This window comes from Coenobita brevimanus, chromosome 28 (genome assembly GCF_032717465.1).
Source record: "Coenobita brevimanus isolate Jiangsu-jjx chromosome 28, ASM3271746v2, whole genome shotgun sequence".
Taxonomy (NCBI): domain Eukaryota; kingdom Metazoa; phylum Arthropoda; class Malacostraca; order Decapoda; family Coenobitidae; genus Coenobita; species Coenobita brevimanus.
Window position 1 is genome coordinate 9,647,691 of NC_136981.1, and position 6,647 is coordinate 9,654,337.

Genomic DNA, 6,647 nt, shown 5'->3' on the forward strand with positions numbered 1-6,647 from the left:
CTTAAGTTTGGTGAACCAAAGTATCTTGCTGAGATACTAAAACTTCTGTCAGCAATCCCAAGTGTGCTGTGAAGAAGTGAAGACACTTCCTTGTGCCTCAGTGAACCAGCAGCTGTTCACCAGTCATCTTTCTCTGATCAGTAAATTGATATTATTCATGAAGCAGTTGACTTCAGTTGAATCTTTTAAAGAGCAACCCAATGTCTTTCTGTTTTCATGAAGCTACAGTTTGGGGAAAGGTATTGTGACATGATTACTGCATTGGGTTTAATTGTTGTTGCTTTTTTGCTGATGAAGTCTTTATTGCATATGAGAGATGACAGTTCTTGTTACAGTAAAAGTTTAAATGAGCATCAAGCCCAAGTGAATTCTTTACAAAGAACTGTCACTTCTGAGAAGGAAAAACAGGTGGTTATTATTATTATTTTTTTTTTTTTTTTTTTTTCCCCCTGGGGGTAGGGGGGTTTTTCAAGAATACTCCCCCAGTATCCCTGCTTGTGGTAAAAGGCGACTAAAAGGGTTGGCGGAGGGTTAGTGCCCCTCCCCGGAAAACAACTAACTAAAAAAACAAACAATAAGCCTCGGACAAGGACTGACCAAACGTTGACGACCAAGGACCGGACAAAGGACATTGCAATTGGAACGTGGAATGTAAGGGGAGCGAATGATGAGGTGAAAGAGAGAGAGATTGTCCAGGTGCTTGAGGATGCGAAAGTGGATGTATGTGGAATAACTGAAACAAAATGGAGAGGAGAAAGTGTGAGAGAATGGGAGTATGGATGGGGTATATGTGCAGGAGTAGGTGAGAATGAGAGGGCAAAGGAAGGAGTTTGTATAGTTGTGAGTAAAAGATGGAAGAGGAGCATAAGACAGTATGGATCAGTTGGATCAAGGATTGTGTGGGTAAAGTTGAAAGTTGGAATACAAATGTGGGCGATTGTGTGTGTGTATGCACCAACGCAAGATCGTGCTAGAAGAGTGAGAGAAGAGTTCTGGACAAATGTAGAAGTGTGCATGGAAAAGTTTGGAAGGAATGAGAGAGTGTTTTTGATTGGTGATATGAATGGTAAAGTTGGGAATGTGAAGGTGGATGGAATAGTTGGTGAGTGGGGTGTGCCTGCTGAGATAGATGAGAATGGCAGTGCGTTAGTGGACATTTGTGCTGGGAGGGGGTTGGTGATAGCCAATACCCTCTTCAGGCATAAAATGATCCACAGGTATACATGGCGAGTGATGAGAAGGGTGGGTGGTGAACTGAATGAAAGGAAGGCAATGATTGATTATGTGTGTGTGGATGAAAGGATGCGAAGATGTATATTGGATGCAAGAGTTTATAGAAGTTGGGGGAGTGGACTTTCTGACCACTACTTGGTGGTGGCCAGAATTAAAGTCCAAGTAAGATGGAGGAACAGAAGAAGGGAAAGACGAGAGGAAGGAGTAGTTGCAAGAAGAGTGGAAAGGTTACAAGAGGATGAGAAAAAGGCAGAGTATAAGAGAGAAGTGGAGGAACGATTGGGCAAATATGAATTGGAGCAGATGGGGGACGTGGAAGGTGTGTGTAGAATATTTACAGAAGAAATATGTGCAGCATGTGATGTGGTGTGTGGAAGGAAGAGAAGACGGAGGGGGTGCAAGGGAACAGCGTGGTGGACTGAAGAGTGAAACAGGCTGTGGCACAAAAGAAGAAAGCATACAATGAATGGATGAGGAATAGGGGCGTGGAAGAGGTTGAGAGGCGGAAGAGAGAGTTATATGTAGAAAGAAAGAGAGAGGTGAAAAGATTAGTATGAGAGAGTAAGAAGAGAGTGGATGAGGAATTTGGAAGGAATTTGAGTGTAAAGTGGAGGGACTGTAAGAAAATGTTCTGGAGAGAGGTGAAAAGAGTAAGACAGGGTGGAAGTGAAGTTAGCAGGGGAGTGAAAGATAAAAATGGTAGATTACTAGTGGAGAAGGGAGAAAAAGTGAGCAGATGGAGAGAACACTTTAAGGAATTGTTGAACGTGGGGGATGGAAGTAATGCGAGTATAAGTGGCTGGGGAATGGCTGGGAGAAGGAGGGAGGTGAGAAGACAGGAAGAAATCAGTAGGATAGAAGTTGTGGAAGCAATGAAGAAAGTTAAATCAGGGAAAGCCCCAGGAATTGATGGAGGTGGTGAAATGCTGAAGCATGGGGGAGAGATAGTAGTAGAATGGATGTGGAAGATGTGCAGATTGGCCTGGGAGGAAGGTAGAGTCCCGGAGGATTGGAAGTCAGGTATAATTATTCCCTTGTACAAAGGAAAAGGGGAAAAAGAAGTGTGTGGTAATCATAGGGGCATTTGTCTTCTTAGTATAATAGGAAAAGTGTATGGTAGGATACTTATTGACAGAGTTAGAGAAAGAACAGAGGAATTAGTTGGAGAAGAACAGGGAGGCTTTAGGAAGGGAAAAGGTTGTGTAGATCAGATATTCATTCTCAGATCTTTAGTGGAAAAGTTTCTAGAGAAGGGAATGAGTTGTATGCGGCTTTCATGGATTTGGAGAAAGCATATGACAGGGTGGATAGACTAGGATTCTGGAAAGTGTTAAGAATATATGGAGTAGATGGGAAGTTGTTGAATGCTGTGAAGAGTATGTACGATGGTGCGAAGGCTGCAGTGCGTGTGGATGGTGAACTAAGTGAATTTTTCTCTTTGAAAGTTGGTTTGAAACAGGGATGTGTCATGTCTCCATGGTTGTTCAATCTGTACATGGATGGGGTAATAAAAGAGGTACAAGGTAGGGTAGTGGATGTTGGAGTGGCCCTGGTGAGAGAGGATAGTGTTTGGAAACTCCCTGTGCTGTTGTTTGCAGATGATACTGTGTTGTTGAGTGAAGACGAAGGGGAGCTGCAAGGCTTGGTGGATGAGTTTGGGAGAGTGTGTAAGAAACGGAATCTAAAGGTGAATGTAGGGAAGAGTAAAGTGATGGTCTTTGAGAGAGGTGAAGTCAGTGAATGTACAGCGAGGTTGGATGATGAGGAATTGGAAAATGTGAGTACGTTTAAGTACTTGGGTAGTGTGATGAGTAAGGATGGAGGTTTGGAGGGTGAAGTGCTTGAAAGGGTACAGCAGGGAAGAAAGGTTGCTGGTTCCTTGAAAGCAGTGATAAGAAACAGGGAAGTGAGCATGGAAGTGAAAAAGTTACTACATGACAGTATTGTGATACCAACTCTAACGTACGGAAGTGAAGCTTGGACGTTGTTGGAAGGACACAAGTCAAGAGTGAGAGCAGTGGAAATGAGTTATTTAAGAGGAGCCTGTGGAGTCACATGGAGAGACAGGCTGACGAATGAGGATATAAAGGAGCGTTGTGGTGTTGATGTGGATGTGATAGGAAGCGTTATGAGGAACATACTGAGATGGTTTGGCCATGTGGAGAGGATGGAGGGTGAAAGACTGATGAAGAGAGTGTATGTGAGTGAGGTGGAGGGGGAAAGAGGGAGGGGGAGGCCGAGGATGAGATGGAGGGATGGGGTGGAGAGGTATATGAGAGAGGGGGGTGTGAGTTGGGAGCAGGGGAGTGAAATGGCGGGGGACGGGGCGACTTGGAGGCGATTTGTTTGTGGCCACCCCAAACGGGACTGAGGCGTCTGGCAATAGATAGATAGATAGATAGATTATTATTTTTATTATTATTATAATATCAGTTGTCTTTGTGACCCTGTTCATATCCTTTCTTTATGTAACCCTGTTCATGTCCATTCTCTGTGAGGCACTGTCCATATCTGTGATCCTCTTCATTCTTTCTGACCCTAATCATGTCCACGCTCACTGTGACCCTAATCATGTCCACACTCACTGTGACCCTAATCATGTCCACACTCACTGTGACCATAATCATGTCAACTCTCAGTGTGACCCTAATCATGTCCACTCTCACTGTGACCCTAATCATGTCCACTCTCACTGTGACCCTATTTATCTCCACTCTCACTGTGACCCTAATTATGTCCATCCTCACTGTGACCCTGATCATGTCCACTCTCACTGTGACCCTAATTATGTCCATCCTCACTGTGACCGTAATCATGCCAATCCTCACCGTGACCCTAATCATTGCCATCCTCACTGTGACCCTAATCATGTCCATCCTCACTGTGACCCTAATTATGTCCATCCTCACTGTGACCCAAATCATGTCCATCCTCACTGTGACCCTAATCATGTCCATCCTCACTGTGACCCTAATCATGGCCATCCTCACTGTGACCCTAATCATTGCCATCCTCACTGTGACCCTAATCATGGCCATCCTCACTGTGACCCTAATCATTGCCATCCTCACTGTGACCCTAATCATTGGCATCCTCACTGTGACCCTAATCATGTCCATCCTTACTGTGACCCAGTTCTTGTACACTATCTTTGTGAACCATATTCATATCCACTTTTTCTGTGACCATGCTGTGCCAGTACACACTACTGTACAGTACTCCCAGAACAGTCATTCAGTTTCCTTTACATCTTGGCACTGACGAAGAGCTTGGATATTGTAGTGTGGTGCATCTAGATGGAGCAGCTGTGGCATCCACCCAAGAGTCAAATCTTCTTCACCTCACTGTAGAAAGGAAGGATCCTTGTCTGATTATGGTGAGGCACTGTGTACCACAGGGGGCCATTGTATCCCCACACTATGTACTGGTATGTACAGTACTGTACATGTAGGACGACTCAGCAGAAGCAGTTAAATGCCTGTGGTTGACAGGTCAGCTCAGCCAGACAAACCAGGATTCAGCAATAACAACTCTACATCTTTCATGAGGCATTGTTTCATACCATATCCAGTTTAAGAAAACCACATACCGGTACTGCATGTTTAATCCTGAACATACTCTTTTCTGCTGCTAACATTCAAAATATACCATACCAAAGTATCATCCATAGGGTTGTTACCGTATACACTTTCATTCAGTGTTCTTGCATCCTCTGCGCTTATATAACTCCATCTTGTATTGAGTCTTTTTTTTTAGCACTGGCCACTTTTCTTCACTGAGGCATTGTACTTTCCACTTTCTTTATATTCTGTGTACTGTACTTAACTCTTATCTTTCACTACATTGAATTGTTACAGTTATGGTGTTCTACCTATTGATGTCCCTCTTTCCTACAGCAGATTACACTGTGAGTCATCTGCTCACAATAATCACTTAAGTTACCTGTAATTGCTTTCACCTTGCCACTCAAGTACAGTCGCAAAACTCTTAACCAATCTGTTTAGATCCTGTTCACTCACTCTTAGCATGCAGCATAGCATAATCATCATACATCTGAAGTGGTATGCTGTACTATACTCCATCCTACACAGTTCACCACCATCTTCACTTTTCTTACCACAACATGACTTGAACATTTCATAACCACGTTTCATTCTTTACTTTGTGTTAACCATTTCATTATGCTTTTTCAGAACCTAAACCTCCTGCTCGAATTGAGACTGGGACAAAAGGATCTGTGATACCTCTTGAGACCAACTTCTTCCCCATAGTGGCAAGGAATCGGAATACCTGGCTGGTGCATTATGAAGTTACAATAAAAAAGGGAAAGGAGAAGAGTGGGCTTAAGGAAGTAATCCTTCCCCGAAGAGTCAAAATGTAAGTTTTTGATTATGTTTAAGAAAGTTAATTTCTCATGAAACGATGAGGCAGAATTCTTATAATGTACCGGATCAGTTTCAAGTTAAAGTTTGAGAACTAATGCGATGAATGCTGTGATGCTTCATATGTGCAGTTTTGATACTGTGTTACAGTGATACATCATCATCATCATCCCCCCCCCCCCTTTTCCCCACCCTCTTTTGGTGTGAGGTGAGGTCCAGAAAAAAAAAAAAGCAAGGTAGCTTGTGGGAGAAATAGTCAACAGTATGCATATTGATAATGACCACACACTCATTTACTCATAGAAAGACCCCAAGATCCTGATTTAACCTCAAAGGCATACCTTTCTTCTTTCTGCTTAAATGCTCTTCATAATTTTGTTTCAGACAGAGTTATCCAGTTACTGTCAGATTAAGAAAAGGGTGCCAGACCTGTGTCATGCACTTGTCATTCATCCAACAAGCTGGATCCCTTATCAGTTCCCTAGTGTACTGTTTTGAGTTTATTTTGTTGTGGAATTCTTAATTGTTACATTGATTTGCGGAACAGTAAAGCTAGCTTCATCAAGCTCTTCATATTAATTGATTGCTTTCTCATACACTCACCTGCCACATATATCCACTTTCTTGACCTACCACACGTTCTACCTACAAATTCATTCATACAAACCCTTTCCACCATAGTTCATATCCAAGCTTTCCACACATCTGTATCATCTAACCACATGCTCTTTGACTGTAGTGTCCTCATACTCCACATCTTTCACAGACTCTGTTAATCCTTATCCAGTCCACTCTGTGCACTCTACACACACTCCACAACAACCCCATTTCCACTGCTCCTACTTTTGATTTTATTTTCATGCCTCATGAAAGTCTTACACTCTTATGTTGATGTAGACACAGAAACTTCTTCATGCAAGCCTCTCACAGCTGTTACACCCAGACATCTGTTTCATATCAAGTTCTTCATAGCAGCAGCCACTTTCCTTTCCTGTGATATTGTATTTTCATCCTCATTTTGCATATATGCCT